Source organism: Stegostoma tigrinum, chromosome 25, assembly GCF_030684315.1.
Source record: "Stegostoma tigrinum isolate sSteTig4 chromosome 25, sSteTig4.hap1, whole genome shotgun sequence".
Classification (NCBI taxonomy): Eukaryota; Metazoa; Chordata; class Chondrichthyes; order Orectolobiformes; family Stegostomatidae; genus Stegostoma; species Stegostoma tigrinum.
The window spans coordinates 39,564,401-39,586,565 of NC_081378.1; positions in this window are offsets into that span (position 1 = coordinate 39,564,401).

The following is a 22,165-nucleotide window of genomic DNA, read 5'->3' on the forward strand; positions in this document are numbered from 1 at the left end:
CTGCATTCCAAATGTGCTCTCACTAATGAATTACAAAGACATGCCCTCCTAAAGACTACTGTTGAAAATACAGGCTGAGACCTCCTATAGATAACTTGCTCTGCTTCTCTGAAATATTCCAACTGGTGACTTGCCCCTTTATTGCATAGATATAAGTAGCCCTGAGCAAAATCAGTGTTTCATGAGCATAAGTGATTTAGGTGCCTGGGCACTCAACAGGTTGAAGACAATGTCACATCTTTGTTTTTTTAGCATATTTGATACTTTGTACCAATGCTCATCTATTACTGCCATACAGATTTAAAAATAGACATCAAATATATCTTCTGGGCCACATTTCACAATAATGCCTCTCACAAACCAGCTGGGCAGTAATGATTCATTGTAACCATGACAAAAGAAACAGTAATATATAAGCTTAGGATCCATAGTAATTTCAAGTCGATGGTTTCTTGTGAGTTGACAGAAACAAAGTGCATTTATGTAGCTTTTCAATGCAGTTAGGCACACTCAAGCCACTTCACAGGAGTATTATCAAACAATGCTTGACACTGAACCACTTAAGAGGATATTAAGAAAAGCGATCAAAAGCGTCATCAGAGACATATTAAAAGAATCATAAAAATTGGAGAGGCTTAGCAAAGGAATTCCAAAGTGAAGGGCCTAGAGAGTTGAAGGCATAATCGACAATGAAGAAACAATTAAAAATCAGGGATGTGCAGGGAGTTAATGTATATAAACTACTCATGAGCAAGCTAAGGTTATTTTTGTTTAAAGACAAAGGCATATTTATCCAGTAGAGACGAATGGAGGAGACAGACTGATAATCCAGATGTTTTTATTCACAATGGTGCTTTCAATCCAAGTAATGCAATTTCTGTCACCAAGAAAAAGTCCATTGGCTTGCTTACATCACTAATGATGCTGTCACTTGATAATAATAAAGGCAGATTCATGCCTGATTTAATCATTTCTATATTTTCAGTCTTGAAAAATCTGCCAATTTATCTTTCAACAGTTACTTGACAAGTCCAAAACTAGAGACAGCTTTTGTGCTCCTAAAATGCTGCTTGGCCTGCTGTGTTCATCCAGCTTCACACTTTGTTATGTTGGATTTTCCAGCATCTGCAGTTCCCATTATCTCTGACACAGCACAGCGAAATTCAGTTTTCATACCAAGGTCTCTTTGCTGCCATCTTGTGGGTTGAAACAGAATCATTCAAAGAATGTTGCCGTGGCCCAGAAATTGTTTACTATGTTAGCAGATAAATATTTAATCCACTGAGATATTAGAGAAGAAATGCTCAATAAACTACAGTATTAACAGCAAACATTTTAATACTTGCAATGCTTGTAACATTGAAATATTGCAGACAGCTGCTTGGCACATTGATATGACTTTGCTGTGTGCACTATTGTGGTGGAGATGTTAACCCATTTAAAGGAAAGCAGGTCAATTCCACATTAAAATAGCAGACCAAGGAATGTCACATGAATGTGTTAAGTCTTTATTTAATGTAGCAAATATTTTGTAGGCTCATAGCAATAGTTAAGAGTGCATTTTAATCTTCAATTCTAAATACTCTAAATATTGAGTATGAAGCATGTGTGGTTATAAGTAATACAAATACCAAATCCAAGGACAATAATGTGCACATTTAAAAATATACCATTTTCAAACTCAGTCTGTAGAAAGGGATGAAGCACTATCTGAGTAGCATCTAATTGTAACATATTGATTGGTTTCCTTTTACTCACAGTTTTCATATTATTCTTGCTTTAGGGTTTTATGATTGTGCTGGTTACAATCTCAAGAAAAGGGCAGAAGAATGTATGATAATAAAATGTGAGGCTGGATGAACACAGCAGGCCAAGGCAGCATCTCAGGAGCACAAAAGCTGACGTTTTGGGCCTAGACCCTTCATCAGAGAGGGGGATGGGGAGAGGGAACTGGAATAAATAGGGAGAGAGGGGGAGGCGGACCAAAGATGGAGAGAAAAGAAGATAGGTGGAGAGAGTATAGGTGGGGAGGTAGGGAGGGGATAGGTCAGTCCAGGGAAGACGGACAGGTCAAGGAGGTGGGATGAGGTTAGTAGGTAGCTGGGGGTGCGGCTTGGGGTGGGAGAAAGGGATGGGTGAGAGGAAGAACCGGTTAGGGAGGCAGAGACAGGTTGGACTGGTTTTGGGATGCAGTGGGTAGGAGGGAAGAGCTGGGCTGGTTGTGTGGTGCAGTGGGGGGAGGGGACGAACTGGGCTGGTTTAGGGATGCAGTAGGGGAAGGGGAGATTTTGAAACTGGTGAAGTCCACATTGATACCTTCACCAGTTTCAAAATCTCCCCTTCCCCTACTGCATCCCTAAACCAGCCCAGTTCGTCCCCTCCCCCCACTGCACCACACAACCAGCCCAGCTCTTCCCCCCCCACCCACTGCATCCCAAAACCAGTCCAACCTGTCTCTGCCTCCCTAACCGGTTCTTCCTCTCACCCATCCCTTCCTCCCACCCCAAGCCGCACCCCCAGCTACCTACTAACCTCATCCCACCTCCTTGACCTGTCCGTCTTCCCTGAACTGACCTATCCCCTCCCTACCTCCCCACCTACACTCTCTCCACCTATCTTCTTTACTCTCCATCTTCGGTCCGCCTCCCCCTCTCTCCCTATTTATTCCAGTTCCCTCCCCCCATTCCCCTCTCTGATGAAGGGTCTAGGCCCGAAACGTCAGCTTTTGTGTTCCTGATATGCTGCTTGGCCTGCTGTGTTCATCCAGCCTCACATTTTATTATCTTGGAATTCTCCAGCATCTGCAGTCCCCATTATCTCAGAAGAATGTATGAGGTAATTATTCTCATGCTAACCTTTGCTAAAACGGAAATGTTTATCAGTGGAATGCTGAAATCCTCAGCAACACATTAGATTTTTATTTTCAAATCGTTCAACAACACCTCTATTTTGACAAGGCTACTTTAAATAGATGAAACAGTTTTAACAAGGCTGTAGTAGCAGAAAAAGCCATTAGTGGGAGTGTCTGAAGTGATGGTAGCCAGTTCTACAGAATGAATTGTCAAACACTTGTACGCATCTGTGCTGCATTAGTGTCACAAGTAGGAGATGTACAGTCAAGAAACAGTTGGTGCTACTTGTAATAAATACAGCAGGTTTGCAATAACATTTTGACAGCAAATTGTGGCGATGTTTTTATTAACATTGTTTATATTGAACAAATTGAAGAACTAAATCTGTTCAGGAAGGAATATATTGCATCACAACTTAGCACATTCAGGGGCAACATTTTACACAAAAAAGGGTAAAGCATTTGGTTGATTTATTCTCACTGTTCTAAATTTTGAGGCTCAGCTTGCCTTACTGTCAGGTACAACCATAAACATTATCAATGCATTATATTTCTACTCCTAAACAATATGCATGGGAGGCAATAACATCACATTTAAATTAAAAACTCACTGTCAGCATTTTTTTAGAAACAATCATGAATGCTCTTTTCATTTCTTCACAATCTTTTCTTAGAATACTTGTGCTAATATAAGGCCTTATTGGAGTAAATTACTTTTTCCAGAAGCATAAAGTCCACAATGACAAGTAGCCTCAAAAATAGAGAGAATTCGTAAAAGCACTGCTGACAGAGATGAATAGCTGTATTTATCTTAACATGAGTGATAAATGCAGAGTAACACCTAGATATTAACCATCTTAAAGTTGTCAACCAAAGAGGATGGCTAGACTAGTTGGGCCATTAAGTCTGCTCCTTTCCATTGCTGCTGCCAGACTAATTGTGTATTTCCAGCATATCTCATTTTATTTTCGATATCCAGCATCTGCTTCATTTGTTTACATTGCCATTCGTTCAGCACTTCTGGAAATGTTACAATCCACAGTGATGTCACTTTGGAAAGAGAATCCCACTAGTACTGGGTTGAAGCAAATGTTATTTATTATTTTTATTTTATCATTTTATTTAAGGTATGCACAGTACCCCAATCTACCTGACTTTCAGACCAAGGTTGACAGAAAACTCAGACCAGGTTTCTGTACTGAACAACAATTATTTACTTTAATTAATGAGACTGTGGCTACAGGTAAACAGATTTAATCCATTGGTACATAATACTACTGAATAACATTCTAATATCCTTATAAACACCCCCTTATACACACAAGATAAAGCAAGTAGGAAAAATAGATAATTGACAGATGTAGTAAAACTGGAAAATCAGTTTAATGGTCTTCATTTTTGATCCTGAAGTTGCGACGATCCTTCTTCAGCTAGCCAGGCCCTTGGCGTACAGTTCTCTTTCTCTGAAAAGCTTCCACTGGTTTGTAAGAAGTACAGAATGCTTGTTTCTAAGTGAATCAATCTATGATTTATCAATTCAAAAGTCACACCTCATTACTACTCAGCAGGAAAGAAAGCAGCTTTTTTCAGGTTCAAACTGAGTTGTTTACAGCAGTGAACAGGCAGCTTCTGCTGGAGAGAACGACAGCAGACCCTTTTGTATCTTTCTCTAACTCTGTGCCTGTGCCTCTCTAACTTGTTTCCAATTCCAACCTGCCCTGTTGGCGAAGAACCAGTCAGTTTTGCTTTTAAACAACACCTCTTCTCCTGACAGACTGCACATTTCAGGAAGACACACCCACAAAATAGGTTTCAAAATAGGTATCAAATTCCTTGCTGTGAATTTGTGCAAACATCCTCGTAATCCCTGTGTTTTTTTTTAACAATTGTTCTTTCCCATTGCTGTCGCAGTTTGTTGAGACACAAAAAGAATAGGACACAATTCTTACATACTTCCATTCTTGAAAGAATGAAAAACTATTTTTAAAAATCCATTTCATTATAAATATTTGCATCCATTCATTCTTCTTCTCCACTTTATAAAAACTTACCCAATCTTAGAATTTCATAAATTTTAACTTATTCTAATATTTTATATTTGACATAAGATAGCTGCAATTATATTTTCTTTTCTATAAATGTGAACATTTTTTATATTAAATGATTGGTACAAACAGTTCTGTCTGAATAGTCTCACATTCTGATTTTTAAACCTTTCTCTTAAGGTTGGTGGATTATGTTGAGCATTAACTAATGTTTCCTTGTGTCTCTGTCAGAGATAGACTTCAGAGCACTGAAGAGTTAATGACAAACCCAAAGTCTTTGTTTTGCAGTACAGTACTACATCTGACAGTGTCTTCTCTATTCCTCACTCATCACCCTATGACAAGGCTGACCCATGCTGAAATCACTAACATTAATTGGAATTTTGAAAGTTCTGGAAAAATCAAGGGTGTCTAACTTTAGTTTATTGTTTACAATGGCCTTCAACTTCTGAACACCTGCTTGATATATTGCTGACCTCACAAATTTTGCTTGTTTACTTAACAAATTTGCTAAAGTTACATTTATTGCACTAAAATAATGCAGGAATTTCCAGTAACATCTATGCATTCCTAAAAACTTAATGGTTTTGATTTAGTTTTACGAACACAATTCTATTAAAGCCTTCACTTTCACTGTCCTTGGCAGTATATCTCAAGTAGGTCACACCTGCTTTTGCAAATTCACTTTCAGCTAAATTTATCACTACACTAGCTAACTCTAATTGCTTAATCAGGTATTCAACTTATTTTATTTGCTCTTTCCAAATTCTACCATAAACTACAACATCATCCAAATACATGACACAGTTACGAACTTCAGCTACAACTTGATTCATAAGCCACTGGAAAGTAGCTGGACATTCTTTAACCCAAATGACATCACCTAACAATGGTATAACCCCAACCCATTTGTTGCAATAAAAGTGGAAGTTTATTTAGTCCTTGATATTGGTACCTCTTCAATAGATCAATTTTCAAAGGAATGAGGAGCCGTCAACTCTATCAATGCTGTCTTCCAATCATGGAATTGAGTATGAATTTGTTGTCGTGACCATATTCATCTTTCTATTATCTAAAGTCTATTTGATTTGCCCAGTTTAGGAACCAAAACTGGTGAATTTCATCTGCTTTGACTAAGTTCAATCAAGTGATTTCCAGTATGAACTGAATCTCTGATTCTGCCTAAGCTTGTTTTTCTAGTCTCAAATGATAATGAGATAACAGAGTGTGGAGCTGGATGAACACAGCAGGCCAAGCAACATTATCGGTCCTGATTCTTCCAGGCCCACATCATGCCGAGCTAATGTAATATATCTGGGAGGGTTTCTATAGATTATTTTATATTTTCCCAGTAATCTTACAAGATCCTGACATTATTCTTTTTCAAAATGTCAGTACACTTTGTCTAACTGTACTGGTGTTTCTGCATTAATTAGTCAAACTCTAGGAGATATGTTTTGAGAATTATCCACCCTTCTTTCTTTCTCACTCTCATGGTCGCTGTTATTTTCCACTACTTTTACGAATTGCCATAGTTGTTCCACCTCATCTCTTCTCCATGATAATGCCTTTTCATCATTTTTATGTATCATAACCAATTCTACTTCTTATGATCATGAGTATGCATCAGATGCAGCACTCTATACAGACCACTGCATTTTGCTTTCAGAGTTTCGCCTTGTAAAGGCAATAACACTAATTCTTCATTTCCCTGCTGAAACATATTAGTTGCTGAATATTTATCTGTCCATTCTTTTATTTTCGCCTGTGAAACTTTTAAATGCTTCAGTGCTACCCCACATGTACCTGAAAGTCTTTCTAGAAACATGGACATGTAATCCAACATTGAAGATTTCAGTCAAGAACTAATACCTAATCAATTTCTAATGGATCTTTAATCTCATGACCATAAACCAATTCAAAGGTGCCAAATCCAGTAGATTCATTTTGGAAGTCTCCAGTAATAAACAATAAAAAATCTAATCATTTCTTTCAGATCGTCTCTCTATTGATGGTAATATACCTTAATCAGGGTTTTGAAAGTTTGATGGTAGTTCTGCAAAGCTCCTTGTGTTTGCGGATAATACACAGTTGACGTTAATTGTCTTATTCCCAAATTGTTAATGAGTTCCTGGAAAACCTGAGATGGGTAGAACCCTGATCATACTTTATCTCAATTTGTAGCCCATAATAAGTGAAAAATTGCATGAACTTTTCCACTACTCTTAATTGTAATTGTACCTAACCAATCCTTTGGGAACTGAGTTATCATATCCATAATTGTGAGGATAACGTAATGTCCTGCTTTCATTTTTGGTTAGAATTCTACACACTCCACTAACACTCAACTAAATGATTCTTCAAAAACTGGTATAGATACCAAAAATGCTAGTCTGATTATCTGCCAAGGTTCCCCTACTGCCTGAAATGTATAATATTTTCTAAAAAAAAACTGCAATACATCTTTATAAAGTCCTAGCTGTTTAAAAAAACCTATCTATTAATGCTTCTTTTTTACCATGCTCCTGTACGCTCTGCCATAAGAATTTCATGTCCGACTTGCATTATCTTTTTATGATATCTGAACAGTACCACTATTTGAGACACAATTATGTATTTTTTATCCACAGATCTCTGAGGATGTCTTCACTTCTTTAAAATTTTGTTTTTAAAATAACAGCACTCTGGAACTCCTTCAGCCTCAGCTTCAGTGTGAGTTGACTTTGCTAATTTAATCTGCTTCTGGAGCTTCAAAGAATGAAACCAGGCCAAACACCTCTTTTGAACTATCCTCATTCTTAGATTGAGTTTTAGCTACCCTATCATCAGCTTGCAGTATTATTGTAACCTTTGAAAATGGACCGTTTAGCTATTACTCTGGCCACTGTGCATGATGGCAAAATAGCAAGTTCTGAGAAGATTTGTAGCTCAGGTTAAGGTTCTGGATGTGAGTTTGCTCGCTGAGCTGGAAGGTTAGTTTTCAGACGTTTCGTCACCATTCTAGGTAACATCATCAGTGAGCCTCCGACGAAGCGCTGGTGTTATGTCCCGCTTCCTATTTATCTGGTTAGGTTTCCTTGGGTTGGTGATGTCACCAACACAGGAAATGACATCACCAACCCAAGGAAACCTAAACAGATAAATAGAAAGCGGGACATAACACCAGCGCTTCATCGGAGGCTCACTGATGATGTTACCTAGAATGGTGACGAAACGTCTGAAAACGAACCTTCCAGCTCAGCGAGCAAACTCACATCCATGATGGCAAAATATCCAAAACTTGTCCCTCCAATTGATTTAGCCTTAACTGGATTTTCCATCATTATAGGCAAAGCTGTGATTTTCATTCTTGCTAAATCATTCCCCAGAAGTAAATCAATTCGCACCTCCAAGTGAACCTTGTACCATGGAATGAGATATGCCTATTCCATTTACCAACACCTTGGCCATAGATGAACGCTCTGAAGGGAAGATTAAGTTCTTTCGAAAGAGAGTTTGAGTAGCACAGTATCCCTTTGAAAGTTATGGGCTTTGATTCTTCCTTTAAAAAAAACCCAGATCATAGCCCTCATTTACCCTATTTACTTCTACACTCACAACAGCGTCTACCTTTAGTGCCTTAGCTGTAATTAAAGCTAAAGTCTGATCTGTGGCTTTTTCATTCTGAGTTTCCTTTTTGCACTTATTCATATGAAATCCAGTAAGTCCTATGGGCTCCCCTTTTATGTTCTAACATTCTGAACAAATGTATCTCACTCCATTACAATGGTAACATCTTGGTTTCTGATTTTCTCCTCTATCCTCAATATATTCCTTGCCGATTTGAAGAGGAGATCTTGGGCATTCCCAGCTATCCATTCCCAAACTCAGGTACTCGCCTTCCTTTCGCCCTTCAATTTTCTAACCCTTTTGAATTTATGGGTGTGGCAGAAAAATGTTTAGTTTCGTGAAATAACTAATAATCATCAACTTCTGTTGTCTATCTAGTAGTTGCAATTCTTTGTTCCTCAAACTGAGTGATTTCTCATGGCAGAAGGTAATGAGATTTTAAATTTCTGTAAGAGAATAATCTTTCCAAGAGTTACGTGTATGGTTTCGGCTTCCAATGCTGTTATCCACCTGTAAACTTTGTTTAAATCTTTTGAATTCAATAAAGGTTTGTCCAGGCTGTTTCCTTATGTTGTAGCACGCTTGCCTAAGTGCCACAAGCACTAACTCACATACGGCCAATCAAGTTTTCTTAATTGCATCATAATCTCGAAAAACCTCCCCTGGCAATGAAGCATAAATTTCAACTTACATTGCACAGACAATGTCCAGCCCACTTCTGTTCAATTTATTTTCCTAAGCATTTTCTTCAATAATATGAAGAATGCTTCCACATCCTTTTTTTGTCAAATTTTGGTGGGGCTCAAGCAAACTTTCTGGGCTGGCCTTCAAATTATGACTCAAATTATTTGCACTAGAACCTGCACCAGCATCTGAAATCATCTGCTTAAACTGCATCATTTTAAGCCTATGTTCATGTTCCCTCACTTTATCTTTCTCTTGCATTTCTAATTCTAATATCCTCATTTCCATTTCTTGTTTTCTGAATTGTGAACCCCATTCCTTATCTGCCTCTCACTATCCCTTGGACACCCCAATGTCTTCTGCTCCATATATGTTTCCTGGAATCAATTTCCACTCTAACTAAATTAATGCCATTAGCAGGTTTGTTACACAATCCTCTATGTCTTTGTATAGGAGCCATCAATAAATGCATGAAAAGGTGAGGTACCGGTCTAGATAGCTGGGGGGACACTACCAGACTCAACCTAAGAATTTGTATCTACTTGTTACCTCTACACTGTCTCCTACTTCTCAAACAATTCTCTCCCCATGTCAATTTGTTGGCTCCATTTTTTTGCCCTTAACTTTGTGCTGATAATCTTGTGTAGAATTTTGTTGGATACCTTTTGGAAGTCAATTTAATTAACAATCAGAGACATTGCCTTATTGCCACTTAGTGACTTGCACAAAAATTCACCTGGTTGAGTCAGGCATGAGTTAGTTTATACAAATCCACTTTAGCTCTCTCTGATCAGTTCACATATGTCCAAGTACTCAGTCATGCTGTCTCTAATGACACATTCTAGTGTCTTTTCTACAGTGCACATAAATCAAACCTGTTATTTACTTTAACAAGTAAATGTTGTTTTCATGGATGAATATATCTCGTAATTCATCATGTGAACTCACTAGAATAAATAGCATTGAGAATACATGCCGAAAGTGATGGTTTAATAAAAAATAAATCACTGACAGTAGTGGATTATTTAAAATTTCAACATTGGGCTCTGACCTGAGCCATACAAAATATTTTTCAAGCAGTATCTCAAAAATCATAGTGTTCAATTAATACAATGGACAATAATGGTTCTGTAGTTCAAATGATTAGCTCATTTTTACCGAATCTCACTAGTAATTGGATGCAGCGATAGGACAGGTGGTACAATATTGTATCTACCATTTGAGGGTGAAGTTTCAAAAGTTGGACATTCGGGGGAAAACGCTACATGTAACCATGATGATTTTTATTCTTTTTGTGTGAGAGTCATGTAAAATTTAAGATTCAGTCAATAAATTGTATTGCAGTATTATTTCCAGTCATAAATTAGTAAATGACCCAATCAGCAGTAGATATAAAACACTCAATGTAAATTACAAAGCCTTGATATTCAGTCTCAAACTTCCTCATTCTTACCACAGCATTGCTTATTGAATGAAATGACTTATATTAGAGTTATACCTTCAAAATTACTATTGATCAAGTACTTTTCAAATATATTGGTTACATTCAAAAGTTAAGTCCAAAACAGTAATGCCCACTTTATATAGCCAGTCAATAAGAAACAATTGTGTGCCTCTAATATTTGCTCAGGGCATTGATGAAGTTGCTATCAGGATATACGACATGTTTGAGAAGGTTTCAGATTATTTAATGTATCAAATTGCTCAGCTGTTTTTTGCAACATGTGGATTGACAATTCAGCTCATTCAGTTCCTCTCACCTGGTGGACCTAGTCATCATTCCTCAGAACCGGAACAAGCCCCCAATGCATCCTTTATTGTTGGGTCAGAAAATGAAAGAACTTGAAAATCCTCCTGAACATATTACACTTCTCTCTTTGTTTTTTTTTACTATCCCGCATGTATAGTTATACCCAATAAAACCTGGTAATGTTCGCTTACCTGTTCATTTGATTGCAGGCTTGATCTTACTATATGATGGCAAACAGTGGTCAGACTCCGAGAACTGAAAACAAGCAACGAAGAGTATCTGAAATGAAGTCTAGTGGCAGTGCAGAGCAGCAGGTGAAGGATCAGATGGCCAGCACAGGAATCCGACCACATAGAAGGGGGACAAGCCTAAAGAGCAGACCAGTGGCAGTGCAGTGCTGCAGGCAAAGGACTTCCAGATCATTCAACTGCGGAACAGGCAACATTGACTGAAGGCCTGCAGCAGGCATGTAGTAAGCTGAGAAAAACATTTGGCCACGGTGAGTAATAGTTTAGTGTGGATTGTGGATTTTTGTAGACAGGAAGGAAAAATACTCAGAAAGTCTGCCAGCAGAGAGTGAAGAAACACAGTATGGACAACGTCATTGAAGAGTGGGAGATCTTCTCAACTAGTATAATGGAGGGTCATGAGTGCCGAGCGATCAATGACATTAAATATTAAAAGCAAATTCATAAGTGTGTAAGTGCACAAGGATTAGATGATGAGGAACAAGATGAATTCTCCTTGGGGGCTAAAACAGGGTTACGGCAGGATTTCAGCTCCCCTGGCCACACAGACCCACAGGATGGATTTCAGTGGCATACATGGTTAATGGTGAGTAAACTAATTTTGAGTCAGACGCAACATCTGATTCTTTTAGGTACAACACCCTGGCTGAGGCCAAGATTTCCTGACTGTCTTCTTGTCATCCTTGGGGCCCCGTAGGTTTTACAATCAAACTGAGAGCAGATACAAGCTAAGCTTTGCCGCACTGGGAGAAGGATCACCAAAACTGTGTATATCATTCCCATTCTCATTATGAAGTGGGGATGGTCTTGGGTCTTTAAATCTTCTTCACATTGCAGTTACATAAAACGGAAGTTCACCCAATGCATCAGTCTATGCTGCTGAAACTCATTTTCTCAGTCCACAAGATGATGGTGCCAATGCTTGATTCCTCTCAAAGAGGCAGCAAATGGTGGGATTAAAAGAGTCAAAGATGAAGGGAACAAGCCACAGAGGCACAGGGCAGCTTTTACATTGTTAAAGATTAATAGGACCCTGGGAAAGTTGCAGGAAACTCTACAGGAGGAAGAAGAGCTGCCAGTATTTCAAGCTAAGTGCAATGATCGTCCACAAAGTGTAGGTGCCCAAACACTTCAAGGGGCAGCAGCTAAAGAAGATCCTACATGTATTCAATGACAAATTAACACTAGCAAAGTTTCAGAATTTTATGCAGGTAGCAATGTGCTTACAAGAGCCAAAAAATCTTGGATCATGAAGTTAAAGATCTTCAATCATGCAAGTGCAGGATCTCAGGGCCTCGATGGAGACTTATGAGTGTTGAAATTTCAGGCAAAGTGGTTAGCACCTCATCTCTATTTCTGTTAGCAAAAATCAACTGTATGTGATACATTCTTTCAAAGCTAGGCAAAGAATGTCAAGACGAACATGCTGCAATTACTCAGGAACAACTCATCAAGTAGTAAATTAATGACTGTAAGTAGCCAGTGAAAAGCTATCTATGGGAAAGGACATATTTAAGGGGAAATGGATTCAGGGCTATATTGAATGCTCAGAAATGATTAATCTGCATAAATGGCACCTGGAGTCAGCAATTGAGCTTCATCAGTAAGTCATGGCAACATTAAAATGTCATTCAATTACAAGGAGAGATCCAAATTATAGCATTTCTGGAGCTTGTAGAATCTTAGAGAAGTTTAAAGCCCGGTATCAAAGAGACCTTGAAAATATTAGAAGTGAAGAGGTGCAGAAATCTGACTACCTAGACGCGATTGCTTAACTAAAAGCTCAGCTATTAGCATTTATGTAGCATTATCAAGCCCCAGAACATTAGAAAGAAGAACTTACACAATGTTTCCACCAGTCCTTTGTAGAGACAAACATTGTTAGCCATCAATCGTCTGAAGAATGATATAGAAATTAAAATTGCTGGAAAAGCTCAGCAGGCCTGTCAGCATCTGTGGAGAGAAATCAGAGTTAATGTTTCTGGCCGAGTGAACCTTCTTCAGAAGAAGGATATGTTGTGGTTGTGGAAAATGTTTTCACTTTTACTGAAATAGTCAGAGCACAAAATCGTTATGAGCATTGTCTGAGGAAAACATTCCACTAAAATTAAAAAGTGATAGCCTTAACATTTAAAAAGTTAACGTTGAGAAAGAGAATAGAAGTTATTTTTATGTTTGCAGAAGGTTCTCATGGAAAAGCAATCTGTCATTAATGACAGAAATCAATTATTGAATGATTATGATCTTTTGAAGAAGGAATCAGAAGAAACTGGAATAAGAAATACAGAACTTAAGCCCTCAACATCTAGACAGTTCAGACACTTGCCTAAGACAAAGGTGAAGAGGTAGGTGATGTTTACTAAACATCCTGCTATTGTCTAAGTTTCTATCAAGTCTGCAGACCAGCATGCTAAGCAAGAATTTCCTATAGAACCTGATCCAGAAGTTTGTTTCATTCTTGTTGATGGTGCGTTTCCACTTTCTGATGAAGTTTCCAATATGTTGTTGCACCTATCAGCCTCATTCAGAAGCAAATGTTGAACTGCTACAGACAGAGAAATTCCTACAGTAGGAGTAGTAGAGAAGTCTTAATTTCCTCGCTCACAAATGACCCTCTGAATGCACTTAATTTGTCATTTAATCAATCGGATTCATCCCTGGATCGGAATGCAAAACGGAAGGACATGAGAGAGAGAATTTCAGTTAATTCATTTCCTCTCGAATCCATGTGAGATAGCTCAAATCCTGGAGATTTTTAATTTTTCAAACAGCTTTGCCTTTCTTGTTCTTCACTGCTCTTACATTCAGGTCAGCGCACATGCCAGCTTCATGGGAAGTTGTCATCCCACTCCACCAATGCGCTCATTTTTCCAGAGAAAGAATAAGGAAGCTGTCTCAAAGACAGCTAAGAAAATTAAACAAAAACCAAAAGGACTGTGGGTGCTGTAAATCATAAATAAAAACATAATTTGTTGGAAAAGCTGAGCAGTTCTGGCAGCATCTGTGAAGAGGAACCAGAGTTAACATTTCGGGTCCAAAGACCTTTCCTCAGAACAAATGGCAGCATGAAAAATGTTGTGTTTTTATGCAGAACATAGGGTGGGGAGAAAGAGGGTTAGGGAGTAAACGACTGGTGGGGATAGAGCCAAAGAGAGAAGAACAGTTGGACAGAAAAAGGAGTAGATAATGATCTTGCCAGGAGGGTGCGTAGTTGCTAATGGAGACTGTTAGTGAATAACAATGGCTTGAGTGTAATAGCAGACTGTGTGGTCACAAGGCCTGATGGGTTAAAGCTATTGAACTTAATATTGAGTCCTGAAGGCTGCAAGGTCTGTAAGTAGAAAATGAGGTGCTGTTCTTCCAGTTTACGCTGAAATTTGCTGGAGCACTGTTGCAAGCCTGAGGCAGAGATGTTGGCCAGGGAACACAGTGGTGCATTGAAGTGACAGGCAAGTCCAACATCAAGGTCATTTTTGCGAACAGAAAGTAGATGTTCTGCAAAGTGGTCATCAAGTCTACGCTTTGTTTCCCCAATGTAGAGGTGACAAACTATGAGCAGCGAATGCAGTAGACTAGATTGTGGGACGTGCAGGTACAACATTGCTTCACCTAGAAGGTATGTTTGGCCCTTGGATACTGGGGATGGAGGAGATAAATGGTCAGGTTTTACACCTTCAGCAGTTACAGGGGAATATGCTATTGGGCAGTGGGAATCTGTTGGGAGTGAAGGAAGAATGGAGCGTGGTGTCCCAGAGGGAATGGTCCCTGTGGAAGGTGCGCAGCGGAGGAGAGGGGAATATGTGTCTGGTGGTGGTATCTTGCTGGAGGTGGCAGAAGTGGCGGCTGGTGATCTTCTGGATGAGGATGCTGGTGGGATAGTAGGTAAGGGCAAGGAGAACCCTATTGCTGTTGCGGAGGGAAGAGAAGGGGTGAGGGCAGACATGTGGGAGAAGGCTCGGATTCATTTGAGGGCCCTGTCAACAAACGTGCTGGCGAATCCAAAGTTGAGGAAGAAGATGGACATTTTGGGAGCTCCCTTGTCTATGTTTGCTTCATAGGAATGGAATAGAGTTTTTACAGAAAACAGGACGCAAGGATGTGTAATCCAGGTAACTGTGAGAGCCCAAGATAATGAAATGTGAGGCTGGATGAACACAGCAGGCCCAGCAGCATCTCAGGAGCACAAAAGCTGATGTTTCGGGCCTAGACCCTTCATCAGAGAGAGGGATAGGGTGAGGGTTCTTATCACTATCAACTGTGAGAGCATCTGGGTTTATCGTGGATATTAGTGGCCAGTCAATCCTCAGAAATAGAAGCAGAGATGTCAAGGAATGAAAGGGAGGAGTCAGAGATTGACAAGGTGAAAGTGAAGGCAGGATGAAAATTAGAAGTGAAATCGATAAGCCTTTCCAATTCCAAAGTACAGAGGGAAGCAGCAGTGATAATAGCATTGATATATTCGTGAAAGAGTGGAAGGTGGGAGCCAGAATAGAACTGGAACAAGGAATGTTCCACAACACCACAAAAAGAGATGCATAACCAGGCCCATCTGACTACCTATGGCCACACTTCTAACTTGAAGAAAATGGGATGAGTTAAAAGAGAGATGATGCGAACTGCAGATGCTGGAGAATCCGAGATAACAAAGTGTGGAGCTGGATGAACACAGCAGGCCAAGCAGCATCTTAGGAGCACAAAAGCTGATGTTTCGGGCCTAGACCCTTCATCAGAAAAGTGGGGGTGGGGAGAGGTTTCTGAAATAAATAGGGATAGAGGAGGAGACGGATCAAAGATGGATAGAGGAGAAGATAGGTGGAGAGGACAAGAGAGTTGCAGTGGGAGAGAGATACCCTGAGGTTTGTCCAGAGGGAGGAGGGTAACTTCTTCAGGTTAGGCATCCCTGGAAGAGGCTTCGCAGTGAGGTTAAAATTAAAAGAGAGATTGTTTCAGGTGAGGACAAGCTTGGCCACGGGGAGGAGGCTGGTCAAGGGTGGGGAAAGTTCACGTCTTTGTTCCAGGAAGAAGCAGAGAGCCCTGAAGCCATCCTGGTGGGATGTGTAAAGGGACTGCAAGTCCATAGTAAAGAGGAGGTGGCTGAAGCCTGCAAACTGGAAATTCCAAAACTGGCATAGAGAGTAGAAGGAATCGAGGATTAAGTGGGCAGGAACTGAACCAGGGGAGAAAAGGCCATGTCAGGGTAGGATGCTGCCAGACCTGCTGAGCATTTCCAGCAATTTCTGTTTTTTATTGCAGCCAACAATACTGTTGGAGATTATTGCCTCAGAAAGAGACTTGGGGATAGAAATTTGGATGAAAATTGTAAATATATCTAGAATGTAGCAATTTGCGACCACAGTGAACTTGGAAGAAAATTGAAGGAAAAGGTAAAATATTCCATTACATTTAAATTAACTATTGGGCATAGCACAAGCAACTATGTCAGATTACATAGGAGAGCGACCTACGTCTGTTGTGCTTCAAAAGTTGCTTACTGTTCTTTGTATAATTCTATGCTTAATTTAGGCAGTTTAATTACTTAAGTGGGAACCAATGCTTTTTCCACCACTGTAATAGTGATAGAGAATACTTACAACATTGTGCAATATACTATTAGCTCATGATGCCTTTCAGTAATATCCAGACCTCAGCATATAGCCCATAATGGGTTTGATTATTGATGCCAGGTGATGGTGAAACAATGCTTGTAGATGAATTATGAAGTACAAAGGTTACTATTCAGTTTCCACAATGTTGCAACACTTTAACTCAGTGTGAGCGTGATCATTATAAGTGGCGGTGATGCATAATACCACTGAGTGGTGTCTCTAAACTCTCTTGATTTTTCAAGATCATCTTGTTTTTGTGATCCATCTCCTCCAGCCAAGACCCTATTTCCACAAAACTACTGATGACAGAATATTCTTTCCTGGCTCCTATGTTTCCTGATATTGTTAATGATTCTTTCACCTTGTTCACTATTCACCTTTCCTTCAAATACCTCATGATTACCTATTTCCTCACCTTCAACCTCTCTTTCCTCAACAAGCTGTTGAGCATGTTGCCACCCTCTAAAGCTATGTTCAATTTTCTCTGAACTCCATGTTAAATCATAGCATTACTTACAATTATAAAGTGTTAGTCCATTTGCAGTGCTATTGCCTTCACCAATATATTTGAACACATCTTTAACTTGTATCATTTAGAAGCTGACAATATGGTACATAAATTATTTTGAGGATCTTAAGAGGTATTTGCTTTGATCAGCCATGAAACAATCCTCTACCCCATATAAATGAGAATGCTACCTAAGAATTCACACTCAAAACCGAATATAGGAAAGAAAACGTGCTTCATTATTCTGACTTATTGCTCCCTTTGTAGAACATGTTGAACATAATTATGTTTAATTTTCAATTAGCCTAGGAACACTAATGACAACAATGCCTCAGCCCATCTGCAGGTCTCTGTCTGGGACAGAGAACAGCTGTGTTATGACATCTACATGAAATTAGTATCATGCTGCAGGGTCATAGAATATAACTCAATCCACAGGCAGGGCAGATTTGTCTGTCAATGTTGCTTGCTTTTTACATTATTTTCATCAAACAACTGGATTCTATTCCACTATGCCAGTGTTATTTGCCCCTATCCCAGATCTGCCTGACCTGGCATCATTACATACATTCACATTCTGCTCATCTTCCTTCGTGGTCTTAACTTCCTTTTGCTGTGCTTTCCTCTTAGCACCTCATGCTGATATCACTTCAGATATGCGGCCATCCTGTTTCATAATTTATGCACTTCACAGGCCATTCTGCTTCTTCCCAAATTTCTGTGTGCTCTTCTCTTCCCTCATTATCTGCACCTCCTTAAAAACCAGTCAATGATTTTCCACTTCTGATATTTGGATAGCCTGTCTGCTGATGTGACCAAACTGCTAAATGTTTCCAGTATTTGTTCCTTTTGCAACAACTTTGATACCATTCTGATTTCTAATTACTGTGTTGTACGGTTTGGTGGCAGACCAGTATGTATCATTTGCAAAGATATTAGGAACTGCCGATGCTGCAGAATCTGAGATGACACAGTATGGAGCTGGATGAACGCAACAGGCCAAGCAGCACCAGAGGAGCTGAAGAAGGGTCTCGACCCGAAACATCAGCTTTCCTGCTCCTCTGATGCTGCTTGGCTTGCTGCGTTCATCCAGTTCTATACTCTGTATCATTTGCAAATTTTATTGATCTTGGCTTTTGAATCTTATTCTCCAGCCTGGGCTTCTTACACTAACAACAGATTGCATGACATTCTACATAACACGCCCTCTAGATCAGCTTCAATGTTAGAATCTATCGGCCTGCCCTTACTTATAGGTTGTAATGCAAATTTGTTATCTTTAAAAGCTTCTGGGCATGTGCAAATATTGAGCTACACTGATGGGTAAAAGCCAGCTTGAAGCTCCAACACCATCTGTCTTCTTTCTGCTATCTATTGTCATTGTTATTTGATATTGTATAAACTCCAATCTTCCTCTTGATTCAGAAATTCTCAACCAAGGGTAGCTGCAATACAAAATTATTTATTACAAGGAACACAGACAGGGCCGCAAGGAAAAATTAATCTGAATTTAGAATTAATTAGGGACAAAAGTTATATTAGACATAAGATGCTTTCATAGTTAATGCTGTTGGATAAAAACCATAAATCTCCTTACCAAAGCCATGCAGGATTTGTAGGGTTGGGCTGGTTGGGGTCAGTGAGAGTAAACACAAGCAATAGCGCAGGTGGTAGAGTATGAGCCTTGGTGGGAGGTGGGTGTGGTAGCAGAAATACAGTGAGTGCACGGTGGCAGGGAAAAGGTGGTGACACTTAACCTGGTGGGTAAGAGCACATCATTGACCTTCTTCCTACACTGCTGGGCATGTCTAGTTCAGATCACTGAGACTGCATTGAATTGAGCAGTGAACTCAGGCAAAGCCAGCAGGGCCCAATGTCATGGCCTCCTCTGCCAATCCTGGGGAGGAGGACATCCCTCCTCTGTAGCACCTCCACCCATCATAGCCTCCAGGTACCTGCCAACAATGTTGGGTGCCATCATCTCCCTGTCTGCTGTGTCCAGGGCAAATGCCACCAACTGCAGAGCAACTTTGGACAGCCAGCACTTGACTGGAGATGCAATGGACTTTTAAGGATGGTGCCAGCGTCAGGGCTGCCGGGATGTCTTAGCTGTGGCCATCCACCTACAGCAAGAGGAGAATCAGCTAGCATCAGGCAAGGGGTGGTACATAGTTATCCAGGCTTGATTATCCATTCTTACTGTACATTCTTCAAGTTTCAATAATGTTTCATCTTCTTTCAAATACATAACTATTATAAGCTGCTTTATGATCAACATTAAATTCACACTGGCTTCTTCTGGCTAGCCAAATATATGAAATAGTTTTTATAACTCATACTTTTATTAATTCATTATTTCTTTTTTTTCTAAGTGTATCTATGGCTGAATACGTACATTGATCCAGAAAATCCATGGGCCTTGTATCTTTAAGCTGAAAGTATCTAACAGGCTCTTTAAGTTTTGACTAAATTAATACAAGAATACATGTGCAGTCCAATATGAAATAAATGTATTAGTTTAATCAAGTTAATAGATGTTATAGATATATGCAAACTAATGAGTGAATCTATCAGCTTAAATTACGTAGTATACGTATACAAACAAGTGCCTTCTGTTTGTTCATTGAATCATGGAATTATAGAATCCCTACAGTGTGGAAGCTGGCTATTCAGCCCATTGAGGCCACACTGACCCTCTGAAGAACAAATGCACCCAAATGCACCCCCATACCCTATCCCTGTAACTCCGAATTTCCCATGCTAACTCACCTCATCTGCACATCCCTGGCCACTATGAGCAATATAGCATGGTTAATCCTTCTAACCTGCACAGCGGGAGGAAGCCGGAGCACCCAGAAGAAAGCCACGCAGACACAGGGAGAATGTGCAAACTCCATACAGACAGTCGCTTGAGGCTGGAATCGAACTTAGGTCCATGCGATGTGAGGTAGCACTGTGCCACCATGCAATCCTATGCTGGCGACATTGGTAATGGTGACATTTGGAACTCTATCTCAGATTCCATAGCCTGGTCTCACAAACCACAACCCAATGGTGAAAAGTCCATGACCCCAGGGTCTCACGAATCCAGTATGATTGGGAAAGTCCCTGATATTTCAACCAACCTGAGTCTATGGTTATATACTGAATCCCCATTTCGTAATAATGTCAGTACTTTTCCAAACCCCCGAAATAGGTGAGAAACAAGTGCACATGGCCCTATGTAGACCATAAAAATGGAGTGTTCCCAACAACCCTCAAGGTCAGGAGATTCCAGCATCCCCCCAATCAAACAGGCTGTTTTTGCATCAGCCCTGTTTCCCACTTTATTTCAATTGCTCAATGTCATGTCCCTACAACCCTTAACAATTGCCCTTTCATGGTCTGATTTGAAGAAATCATTTTTAACTCAACATTACAAGCCTGCCATCGGACTCTTATTTAAACTCTACTGGGAGAGTGACACAAACCTAAGATAAACACAGCTAACAGATGATAGTCACCATTGTCCAGTCAGGATTATAACTGGTGGCAGCCCTGTTGAACCTATCAGCCATTATGTTTCCTGAGAAATGAGTGCAGTTGATATTTTGACCAGGCATTGTTCATATTGAGCATGTTTCACTGCTAGCACTCCATTTCTTTGTTGTTGTTAATGGCACATTCACTATTGGCCTATCCTGTAGAACAAAAAAAACTGTTACACGGTCTATTGACCACCACATGACGAAGTTTCACTAACAGATGGGAAGGAACAAAAAAATGTGTGCACCTGGACCAGTTTTGGACTCCCCCAACAAGCAATATAAAGAGGTGCAAAACATATGGTGAAAGTAGATTGATTGGTCTGCCTCTCAGTCCTGGTGTGGACACTGAGAAATAATAATTATACATGTGCAGCAAAAAGCTTTTATTCTCTAGCCACATTCTAATCCTGACAAGAAACAATCCATTCATTGTATATTAGTATGACTTTCTGTGTTCAATTTTAAGGATTCCATCTTTTTAAACACTTCACATCATGGTTTTGGTTGAAATCACACCAATTATATACTTAGGCAAATTTGTAAATTTAGAAAAATGTATCTAAACTACAGAAAGGAGCAGTATATTTCTACCAGCTCATCTGTACACTACAATACATCTTCTCTGTTCAGTGTAATGAAGTCTTAAGAGGCCTGCAGAGATTGGAAGTGATAAAATCAATTTTGAAAATGTGCTCACCATTCTGAAACCCCTGGCAAATGCAACCTGTTATGCGGGAAATTTATTCCTAAAGGTGAATACAGTACTTCCTCTTAAAGTGAGCTATTAAAGCTTTAATTAGTTTAATGCTTTCTTTCATTTGGCACTTGGGCTGACTTTGCACTTTGGGATCTCAGCTAACCCTTCACTTTCAAATTTTCCAAACTGACTTTGCAGTTGAAAGCATTTTATGTCTTCATCTGAAAGATTTATTCAGTTATGTCTTATGCTGATTATCTTAATATCCTGGCCAAATTGGGATTAAAGAAATCAAATTGCATTTAGTAAGTGCACAAACATACTTAGGATCATGGAGATAAGGACAGAAATCTGAAGAAAATTGAAAGGAGGATATCTTTAGCACACATGCAAGTTATAGTCACACAAAAAATCTTCATCTATTCAAAACCCTGGCTGATTCCTGGGAAATTGAAGACAATAAAACACTTTGAATCACTGACCTTTGTTAGAAGTGTCTAAAAGGCATTCCAAAGGGGTGTCACAGGATTCAGCCTCTACAATGATTAAATGTAAACTTGTTGGAAGGAACAACCTAAGATCTCAAAGGGGTGAGGCTTAATATCTGGTCATCCCCAAAGTCTCTTACATCGATGTCTAT